Genomic DNA, 12,175 nt, shown 5'->3' on the forward strand with positions numbered 1-12,175 from the left:
ATTAAATGAAAACAGGTGAATACACAGAACAGTGTTAGGCCCATGGTTAAGTGCTCGGTAAATATTAGCTACTACTTCTAGATATCACGGATTTTTCTTCTCTTTTGTCTTTGTTTTCTTTAATACCTCTCCATAGTTTCTTGGGACACCTGGTGGTTCAGTCAGTTAAGGATCCCATTCTTGGTTTTGGCTCAGGTCTCATGAGTTCAAGCCCAATCTCAGGCTCTGTACTGTCAGCACAGAACCCACTTGGGATTCTCTCTCTCTCTCTCTCTCTCTGTCCCTCCCCCACTTGTGCTTTCTCTGTCTCTCTCAAAATGAATAAATAAATAAACTTAAAAAAACACCTCCCTCTAGTTTCTTAATCTTTGAAACCCAGTGTCTAGCTCTCAAATGTTTCCATCTAATTTTCTCCTCAATAAAATGGAAGGCAGAATAGTGTAAAGGCTTCCAGCCCCAGTAACTAAGTAACTATAAGAAAAAACAGACCCTTTTAATAATTCCTGTTAACTGTTAACCATAGAAATAAAACTTCCAGTTATTTTGTCAGCCAAAGATGGGTTTATTCAGGAATAGCAGAGAATTACAATCCAGGACAAGCAAGCTACAGCAAAACCATAGGCAAGTATGGAAAACAAAGGAGAGAAATGCTCTTTTATAGAGGAAAGGCAGGAGTTGGGAGGCACTGTTATAAACTAAAAGTCTATTAGAGTGAACTGGGAGTTTGAGCATAATGGCTTCTCATAGGCTGGGCTGGGCTGCTGCCAGAGGTAGAAGAATGTTCCTTCTTCTGTCTGGCACAGTCAAGTAGTATGGACTTGTAAGGTCCTTCTCTTCCTGTTGGGTGTGTTATTGAGAACTGGTGCTGGGTGTAAGAGCTCCCCCTGCTGGCCTCCCAACTTCATTCTAAATGAGATGGGGCTTTTTAAATTATTAATTTTCACATAATTTATTAAAGTACAACTCCTATGCATTGTTTTCTTAAGAGAATATTTGTTTCTTTTTCAAATCTTACCAAATACCCATCTCAAGAGGAGGTAAGAATGGAGGTATTTAGAACGTATCCTGGAGGCAGAGCAGTCCTAGGATTGGTTGATATAAGCTTTTAAGCATGGTAATTTTGAGAGAAAGGAAGGGAAATTCTCTGCACCCTCCTCATACCCCATCAAACATCTCTTTTCCATATGGAGGAAAGCATTTCCCAGAAGCCCTCCCCACCTGCCATTAGACTCTTCTTCAGCCTCAAGATCTGAATTGTGTCATATGTCTTTGCTTAAAACAATTTTTGGGAAAGGGAATAGAGATACCATGATAAATTTACTCATCAGCGTTTTCACATGGAATCCTGAAGAGCATAGCCTTGGATCAAACCTGAGCAAAATTAAAGTTCTGTTACCATGTTACCTCAAGTCTAAAAGCTGCTTCTTTCAGAGAGAAACGAAATAGATAGAATCATGAATGAAAGAGGAGAGATCACAACCAACACCACAGAACTACAAACAATTATCAGAGAGTACTATGAGAAATTATATTCCAACAAACTGGACAACCTGGAGGAAATGGACAAATTTAGACACCCATACACTACCAAAGCTCAAATGGGAAGAAACAGATAATTTGGATACAGCCATAATCAGTGAAGAAATTGAATCAGTTATCAAAAATCTCCCAACAAATAAGAGTCCTGGGCCAAATTGCTTACCAGGAGAATTCTACCAGACATTTAAAGCAGAGTTAATACCTATCCTTCAAAAAATAGAAACAGAAGGAAAGCTTCCAGACTCATTCTGTAAAGCCAGTATTATCCTGATTTCCCAAACCACTTAGAGACCCCACTAAAAAGAATTATAGGCCAATACCCTGATGAACATGGATGCGAAATTCTCAACAAGTTACTAGCAAATCAAATTCAACAATAAATTAAAAGAATCATTCACCATGATCAAGTGAGATTCATTCTTGGGCTGCAGGGCTGGTTCAATATTTGCAAATCAATCAATGTGATACATCACATTAATAGAAGAAAGGATAAGAACCACATGATCCTGTCAATAGATGCAGAAAAAGCATTTGACAAAATACAGCATCATTTCTTAATAAAAACCCTCCAGAAAGTCAAGATAGAAGGAACATACCTTAACATCATAAAAACCATATATGAAAAGCCCACAGCTAATATCATCCTCAATGGGGAAAAACTGAGAGCTTTCCCCTTGAGATCAGGAACACGACAGGGATGTCCACTCTCACCACTGTTGTTTAACATAGTGTTGGAAGTCCTAGCCTTAGGAATCAGACAACATAATGAAATAAAAGGCATCCAAATTGACAAAGAAGTCAACCTTTCACTTTTTACAGATGACATGATACTCTACATAAAAAACCCAAAGACTCCACCAAAAAGCTGCTAGAACTGATACATGAATTCAGCAAAGTTGGAGGACACAAAATTAATGTACAGAAATTGGTTGTATTTCTATACACCAATAAAGAAGCAACAGAAAGAGAAATCAAGAAATCGATCCCATTTACAATTGCACCAAGAACCATAAAATACCTAAGAATAAACCTAACCGAAGATATAAAAGATAAGTATGCTGAAAACTATAGAAGCTTATGAAGGAAATTGAATAAGACACAAAGAAATAGAAAAACACCCCATACTCAATTAATTTTATTGATTTTTTTTCTTCCTCTAAAATAACAAAAAAAGAACAGGAAGAAATGACAGCCAAGTCCTTGACTGGTCAATGACAGATATAAGCAAGGTGTCTGAACTAAAATTTAGAACCATGATAATAAAAATACTAGCTGGGGTTGAAAAAAGCATAGATTCCTTTCTGCAGAGATAAAAGAAGTTAAATCTAATCAGAACAAAATTAAAAATGCTATAACCAAGATGCAGTCTCAAATGAATGCCACAATGGCAAGCCTGGACAAAGCAGAGCAGCGAATCATCTATATAGAAGGCAAAATTATGAAGAATAATGAAACAGAAAAAAAGAAGGAAACAAAGGCAAAAGATACAAGACTTAGAGAACTTAGTGACTTATTAAGGAGGAATAACATCTGAATAAGAGGAGTCCCAGAAGATGAAGACAGAGAAACATGGGCAGAAGGTTTAGATGAGCTAATTATAGCAGAAAATTTTCCTAATCTGAGGAAGGACATAGACATCAAAATCCAAGAAGCACAGCCTACTCCCATCAGATTCAACAGAAACTGACCATCCCCATGGTGTATCATAGTCAAATTCACAAAATACACAGACAAGGAAAGAATTATGAAATAAGCAAGGGAAAAAAAAGTCCTTAACCAATAAGGGAACACAGATCAGGGTCGCAGCAGACCTATCCACAGAAACTTAGCAGGCCAGAAAGGATTAGCAGCATACATTCAACTTACTGAATAAGACAAATATGCAGCCAAGAATTCTTTATCTGGCAAAACTGTCATTCAAAATAGAAGGAAAGATAAACAGTTTCCCAGAGAAACAAAAACTAAAGGAGTTCATGATCACTAAGCTATCCATGAGTGGAGAAAAGATGATACAAACCAAAAAAGAACAAAAGCAAAAAAGACTAGAAAGGACCAGGGAACATCACCAGAAACACCAACTCTACAGGCAACACAATGGCACTAAAAACATACCTTTCAATACTCTAAATGTCAACAGACTAAACACTCCAACCAAAAGACATAGGGTATTAGAATGGATAAGAAAATGAGACCATATATTTGCTGCTTACAAGAGACTCATTTTAGACCTAAAGACACCTCAGATGAAAGTAAGGGGATGTAGAACAATCTACCATGCTAATGGTCATCAAAAGAAAGCTGCAGTAGCTATACTTATATCACACAAAACAGATTTTAAAATAAAAACTGTAACAAGAGATGAAGAAGGGCATTATATCATAATTAAGGGATCTATCCACCAAGAAGATCTAACAATTGCAATACTTATGCACCCAACGTGAACAACCAAATATATAAATCAATTAACCACAAACATAAAGTAAGTCATTCATAACAATACCATAATAGTAGGGGACTTCAACACCCTATTTATAGCAATGGACAGATAATCTAAGCAGAGAATCAACAAGGAAACAATGGTTTTAATAAAACACTGGACTGGATGGAGTTAACAGATATATTCAGAACATTTCATCCTAAAGCAGCAGAATGAACATTCTTCTCGAGTGCACATGGAACATTCTCCAGGATATATCACACACTGGGACACAAATCAGCCCTCAACAAGTACAAAAAGATCGAGATCATGCCATGCATATATTCAGACCACAACACTATGAAACTTGAAATGAAGCACAAGAAAAACTTTGGAAAGACAACAAATACTTAGAGACTAAAGAACATCCTACTAAAGAATGAATAGGTTAACCAAGAAGTTAGAGGAAATTAAAAAGTCATGGAAGCCAATGAAAATGACAACAACACAGTCCAAAACCATCTTTTTAAAGACACTTTTCCAAAGAGGACATCCAGATGGCTAACAGACATATGAAAAGATGCTCAACATCACTCATCATCAGGGAAACACAAATAAAAACCACAATGAGATACCACCTCACACTGGTCAGAGTGGCTAAAATTAACAACTCAGACAACAACAGATGTTGGTGAGGATGCAGAGAAAGAGGAACAGTTTTGCACTGCTGGTGGGAATGCAAACTGGTGTAGCCACTCTGGAAAACAGCATGAGGTTCCTCAAATATTAAAAATAGAAGTACCCTACAACCCAGCAATTGTACCACTAGGTATTCATCCAAAGGATACAGGAGTGTTGTTTCAAATGGGCTCATGCACCCCAATGTTTATAGCAGCATTATTGACAGTAGCCAAAATATGGAAGGACCCCAAATGTCCATCGACTGATGATTGGATAAAGATGATGTGGTATGTACATACAATGGAAAGTTACTCAGGGATCAAAAGCATGAAATCTTGCCATTTGCAACAATATGGATGGGACTACAGTGTATTATGCTAAGCAAAATAAGGCAGTCAGAAAAAGATACAAAATAGATGGACATAAAGGAAGGGAAGCAAAAATAATATAAAAACAGGGAGAGAGACAAACCATAAGAGACTCTTAAATACAGAGAACAAACTGAGGGTTGCTGGAGGGGTGTTGGGTGGGAGGGTGGGCTAAATGGGCAAGGGGCATTAAGGAGGACACTTTTGGGGATGAGCACTGGGTGTTTTTCTTCTGCTGCCACAGCTTCCTATCTTCATATATGAACTTATTTTCATATAGATAACCTACCTCTGCTTTTCATACCCAAACTAGATCCAAAGAAACATTGTAACCATTGTCTAACATTGGTTTTCACCATTGCAAATAAGGAACTTAGTTTTTCACATCAAAGTGTGCCCTCTCCCAATGAGAAGTGGATTTTTCTGGTTCTTTTGGCGATCTACAACCAAGGCATCCTCTCTTTGCTTCTTCTTGAATGTCCTCCCCAACTCTTCTCTATTAATTTTTGTCAGTCTTTTCTCCAGTTTCACCTAGGATTTAGCTGTTCCCTGATTTTGCTTTGAAAATGAGATTGTATCTTGTTTTTCTTTCTCCTCATTCTATTTGGATGACTTCCAGGAATACAATAAGCAAAATGCCAACTTCTACTTCCATCTTGGAACTGGAAGTCCATTGTTGTGACTTGCATTTTATTTTATGCTTAAGTCACTCCACACTGCTTGGAGTTTACCCAACATGCCATGAACTTTCTTATCTTTTTGTCTTTTCTCCTATATGTATTTCCACCTGAAATATTCCCAGCACCATTTCTCGTAAATGCTTTTATCTAGCCAATTTATCAGCTAAAACTTAGGTGCAGCTCCTGCAAGAAATCTTCCTGACAGCTTCTTCTTTCCTTGGTTAATCCCTAACACTAGATATGATAATTTATCTACTCTTTATGAGGTCTGAGTAGTTTTGCATGTCTACATTTACCTTACTGCTACCTGCATTATTTATTGTTATTCTGTTGTGCTTTTATCTCCCAACCATACTAGGCTTCTTGGGAACAGTGACTGCATCTTTGGCAATTTTGTATCCTCAGGCTGGAAAAAAAATGTTAGGTCTGTGATAAGCAATCAATAAAACTAATTTAATGAATAAATACACACATTATTTAGAAAGAAAACACTCAAATTATGTGATCAGTAACATAACATTCCTGAGGATAAAAGAATGCATTCATTTAGAATTTAGTTTTTAGAACATTTATAAATAATTATACGTATTGATATAACTATAAAATTTAGCAATTCAGCTCAGGAAACATAGTTTTGTGTAAATAAGATTACAATAAGTGAATCCATTCATTTCTCAGAGATTTCCATAGAAAGTTTATTTTCTATTCAAGGGGAAATGTATTTTTTTTGCTTCTAGTAACCCACACTAGCCCTGTGATCTGTCAGCAAGTAATGCTATTTCTGTGTTTTGCATCCTCATCAGTAATAATTATTGCAATTGCATCTTAGTTGACAATTCTCGGTCTGCTGTGTAAGAGAAACATTTTATTATTCTTTCTGCAATAAATAACAGGAAAAATTAGCCTTTTAGTAATATAAAAATAAGTGTTACTTTCATGTAATCTAGTATCAGATATCTTAATATCAGGTTTAAGGGTATAATATTTCACTTTAACTTCTTGGAAATATATCTCTGACATTTAGGATAAACCTATCATATGTCTTTTTCAGTTTTGCATGAACAAAACCTCCCTGAACTTGGTTGTTTAGTTATTCTAAAAACCTTTTGGAAACAAAGACAGACACATGAAAAATCACATCACATAATATTTCTGTTTTTGTTTGTTTTGAAGAGAAGGTAGTACTAAATAGACTATATACTATAAAAAGTAAATATAAGGAGCACATTTTATTGTTCAACCAAATGGAAGATACATTAAAACAAATTAAATACATGCTTATTGTTGGGAATAATCAAAATTATGTTGCATGATAATTATTTATAAAAGATAATTTCTAATATATCCACAGGCACTTTATTTGTGTATGGACAAATAGAAGGTAACTCTGTGGGTATTTTATATTATGTTTGATTAAGTATATTTAGTGCCTAAACAGGATTATCAGTATATATGCTAGAGAATATGTTTTCTATCTTTAATTCCTAGAAAAAGATAGAGTTTTCAACAGAGAAATCAGTTAAGGTTTCTACTGTGACATAAAACTGATACCTTTATTAAACTGCTCCAACAGTTTCTTGTTATTTTTAAACAATGCCAGCTCTACTATCCTTCAAGTAACCATAGTTAAATAAACTCCTTAACCTGAAGTTGTTTAAATATCTTTTGTATATGGTGTGGGTTCGTGGTCTTGGTACAATTCTGAGAGGGAGAGGAAGACAGTAGCAGATATCTCACTAAATTCCCAGAAGTGAAACAAATGGGAAATGTTAGAAATGGGATGCAATCATCAAGAATAAACAAAGGTCACCACATTTATCATGAATTCAAGTAATCGTTCAACACTATAATAGTGTAAACTTAGAAAATTCTCACAGAGGTTTAAAACAAAATTTAAGGAAACTATGAGCACTTTGATAAAACTCTTCAATAGTAAGATGGCTAATAGTTCGGTATCCTTCATGTATATGTATTATCTTGGTTAGCCACGAGGAAATCTAGTGATGATTAAGAGTTCAGTATCTTTGGCAAATTGCTTAAACCATTTAGCCTTAGTTCTCTCATCTGTGAAACTGGGATAATTATAGTATCTACTTTTTTCTAATTTTATTGAGAAACAATTGACATACATCACTGCACAAGTTTAAAGCCTACAGCATGATGGTTTGATTTACATATATTGTGAAATCATTACCATAATAGGTTCAGGTAACACCCATCTTCCCATGTAGGTACAATATAAAGGAAAGAAAGAAGAAAAAGGAAAAAAAATACTCCTTGTGATGACAGCTCTTAAAATTTACTCTCTTAACAACCTTCCTTTCTATCATACAGAGTGTCAGCTACCAGTCATCATGTTGTACATCACATCCCTTATACTTATTTATCTTATAGCTTAAAGTTTGCACGTTTTGACCAACTTGTTCCAATTCCTCCTCTCCCAACCCGTTGCCTCTGGTAACTGCAAGTCTGATCTCATAGAAACTCATATGAGTTTGGTGTGGTGCTTTTGTTGTTGTTGTTGTTTTTAGATTCTGCATGTAAGTAAGATCATACAGTATTTGTCTTTCTCTGTCTGACTTACGTCTCATAGCATAATGCCTTCCAGGTCTATCCATGTTTTGTAAATAGTGGGATTTTTCTCATTTTTTCATGGCTACAGACCAAGAAATCTGAGGAATATGGATTCAATTGTAGTGTTGTTCTTGGTTTCCTTATCAAATATTAGTTGATCATATATGCTTGAGTTTTACTTATTTATTTATTTTTTAAAGTTCATTTATTTATTTTGAGAGAGAGAGAGTGGGGAGGGGCAGAGAGAGAGGGAGAGAAATAATCCCAAGCAGGTCTGCCCTGTCAGCACAGAGCCCATGTGGGGCTTGAACCCATGAACTGTGAGATTTAAGACCTGAGCCAAAACCAAGAGTCTGATGTTCAACTGACTGAGTCACCCAGGCACCCCCATGATTGAGTTTTATTTATGGATTCTTGGTTGTGTTCCATTGATCTATTTGTCTATTTTTATGCCATTACTATACTGCTTTAATTTCTTTCTTTCTTTTTTTTTTTTTTAGTGTTTATTTTTGAGACAGAGACAGAGCATGAGTGGGGGAGGGGCAGAGAGAGAGGGAAGCACAGAATCTGAAGCAGGCTCCAGGCTCTGAGCTGTCAGCACAGAACCCGATGTGGGCTCGAACTCACAAACTGCGAGATCACAACTTTAGCGAAGTTGGACGCTTAACCCACTGAGCGACCCAGGTGCCCCAAATTTCTATAGCTTTATAGTATAGCTTGAAATCAGGAAGTGTGATGCCTTCTGCTTTGTCATTCTTTCTCGGGATTTCTTTGGCTATTCAGGATCTTTTGTGGTTCCATATAAATTTTAGAAGTGTTTTTTTCTAATTCTGTAAAAAAAAAATGCCATCGGAATCTTGATAGCTATTACATTGAGTCTATAGATGGCTTTTGGTAGGATTGACATTTTAACAATATTAATACTTTCAATCCATGAACACAGGATAGCTTTCCACTTATTTGTGTTTTCTTCATTTTCTTTCATTATGTCTTATGGTTTTCAGAGTAGAGATCTTTCACCCCCTTGGTTAAATTTATTCCTAAGTATTTTATTGTTTTTGATGTTATTGTAATAGGATTGGTTTCTTTACTTTTTCAGAAAATTTGTTGTTAGTATTTAGAAATTCTACTGAATTTTGTATGTTAATTTCATATCTTGCAACATCACTGAATTCACTGGTAAGATCTAACAGGTTTTTGGTGTGTCTTTGGGATTTTCCATATATCAAATCATGTCATCTGCAAATAGAGGCAATTTTACTTCTTCCTTTCCAATTCTGATACATTCTATTTCTTTTTCATGCCTGATTACTGTAGGTAGGACTTCCAGTACTATGTTGAATATTAGTGGTAACTATGTTGAATATGAGTGGTAAGAATGGGCACCCTTGTCTTATTCCTAATCTAGAGGAAAAGTTTTCAACCTTTAACCATTGACTATGATTTTTGGTATGAGTTTGTCATATATGGCCATCATTATGTTGACATATGTTCCCTTTATGCCTAAATTGTTAAGTTTTTTTTTTTTTATCATGAATGGACATTGAATTTTGTCAAATGCTTTTTTTGTATCTATTGTGACACTTATATGATTCTTTTCTTTCATTCTGTCAGTGTGAGGTATCACAATGATTGGTTTGCATATGGTGAACCATCCTGTGTCCCAGGGATAAATCCCACCTGATCATGGTGAATGATCCTGTTTATGTGCGGGCGTATTTGGTTTGTTAGCACTTTTTTTTTTTAGAATTTTGAATCTATATTCCTCAGATTTCTTGGTCTGTAGTTTTCTAGCTGTATACTTTTCTGGTTTTGGAATAAATATAATCCTGGCCTCATAAAATGAGTTGGGAGTGTTCCCTTCTCTTCAGTTTTTTGGGATTTTGAGGATTGGTGCTAATTTCTTATTAAATGGTAAAATTCACCAGTGAAGCCATCTGGTCCTGAACTTTTCTTCTTTAGATTTTTGGTTACTAATCCAATCTCTTTACTAGTAATTGGTTTATTCAGATTTTCTATTTCTTCCTGATTCAGTCTTGATAAGTAAATAGCAAGTATTTCTGAGAAATTTTCCATTCTTTTTGATTGTCTAGTTTGCTGGTATATAGTTGTTAATAGTAGCCTCTTAGGATCCTTTATATTTTTGTGTTATTTGTTGTAATATTTCATTTCTCATTTGTAAGTGTATTGATTTGGGTCCTCTTTTTTTTTTCTTGGTTAGTTTAGTTAAGGGTTTGGTTAATCTTTTCTATTTCTTTTCAGTTCTCTAATTTACTTCTATTCTAATCTTTATCATTTCATTTATTCTGCTAATTTTGGGCTCAGGCTGTTCTTTCTCAAGTTTCTTAAATATAGAGTTAGGTGACTTATTTGGAACACTTTTTGCTTCTTACTGTAGGCATCTTTTTCTATCAACTTCCCTCTTAGCACTACTTTCACTGCATCCCATAAGTTCTGAAATGTTGGTTTTTCATTTTCATTTGCCTCAAGAAACTTTTTTATCACCATTTTAATTTCTTCTTTGATCCATTGGTTGTTCAGGGGAGTGTTGTTTAATTTCCATATATTCATTAATTTTCCAGTTTTTCTTCTTGCTGTTAATTTCTAGTTTCATGCCATTGTAGTCAAATATGATACTTAGTATGATTTCAGTATTCTTGGATTTGCTAAGACTGGTTCTGTAACCTAATATATGGTCTATCCTAGAAAATATTCCATGTGCCCTTGAAAAAAATATGTATTCTGTTGTTGGGTAGAATGTCTGTATATGTCTGTTAGGTCCATTTGGTCTACAGTGTTCCAATCTTCAGTTTCCTTATTAATTCTCTGTCTGGATGATCTATCCATAGATGAGAGCAGGGCATTTAAATCCTCAATTATTATTATATTACCATTTATTTCTCCTTTGAATGGTCTGTTAGTTTTGTTTTATATATTTAGGTGCTCCAATATTGGGTACACACATTTTTATAATTGTTATATCTTCTCAGTGGATTGACTCCTTTATCATTATATAATGACCTCCTTTGTTTCTTTTTACCATATTTAGTTTAAACTCTATTTTGTCTAATATAAGTATAGCTAACCCTGTTTTGTTGTTGTTGTTGTTACCACTTGCTTGGAATGAGTTTTTCTATCCCTTAACATTGAGTGTGTGTGTGTGTGTGTGTGTGTGTGTGTGTGTGTGTGTGTTTAATTGTTTTTTAATGTTTATTTATTTTTGACAGAGAGAGAGAGAGAGAGAGACAGAGAGACAGAGAGAATGAGTGGGGAAGGGGCAGAGAGAGACAGAGACACAGAATCCAAAGCAGGCTCCAGGCTCCAAACTGTCATCTCAGAGCCCGACATGGGGCTGGAACTCATGAACTGTGACATCATGACCTGAGCCAAAATTGGATGCTTAACTGACTGAGCCATGCAGGTGCCTCCAGCCTGTGAGTTTTTAAAGCTAAAATAAGTCTCTTATATATAGCATATTGCTGGATCTTGGGGTTTTTTTTGTTTAGTTTTGCTTTGTTTCATTTTTGTTGTTGTTGTTTTTGAATTTCCAACTTCATTTAAACTTCATTTAACTTATTTTTTAAATTTACATCCAAGTTAGTTAGCATATAGTGCAACAATGATTTCAGGAGTACGTTCCTTAATGCCCCTTACCCATTTAGCTCATCCCCCTCCCACAACCTCTCCAGTAACCCTCTGTTTGCTCTCCATATTTAAGAGTCTCTTATGTTTTTGTACTCCTCCCTGTTTTTATATTATTTTTGTTTCCCTTCCCTTGTATTCATCTGTTTTGTATCTTAAAGTCCTCATGAGTGAAGTCACATGATATTTGTCTTTCTCTGGCTGACTAATTTCGCTTAGCATAATACCCTCTGGTTCCATCCACGTAGCTGCAAATGGCAAGATTTCATTCTTTT

The 12,175-nt window shown here is 35.3% G+C and overlaps 1 long non-coding RNA gene across 5 annotated transcripts in view; it reads right to left on the reverse strand.

Moving 5' to 3' along the window:
• LOC123608959 overlaps positions 1-12,175 on the reverse strand; it is a 123,262-nt gene that overhangs the window by 5,480 nt on the left and 105,607 nt on the right. For 4 of the 5 annotated variants that reach the window (XR_006717540.1, XR_006717538.1, XR_006717539.1 and 1 more), the window contains exon 3: positions 6,359-6,561. The exons of the other annotated variant lie outside the window; for it this stretch is intronic. This is a non-coding gene — a long non-coding RNA (uncharacterized LOC123608959). Of the gene's footprint in view, positions 1-6,358; positions 6,562-12,175 lie in introns of those variants that run through there. 5 annotated transcript variants of the gene reach the window in all.

This window comes from Leopardus geoffroyi, chromosome B2 (genome assembly GCF_018350155.1).
Source record: "Leopardus geoffroyi isolate Oge1 chromosome B2, O.geoffroyi_Oge1_pat1.0, whole genome shotgun sequence".
NCBI classification, from domain to species: Eukaryota; Metazoa; Chordata; class Mammalia; order Carnivora; family Felidae; genus Leopardus; species Leopardus geoffroyi.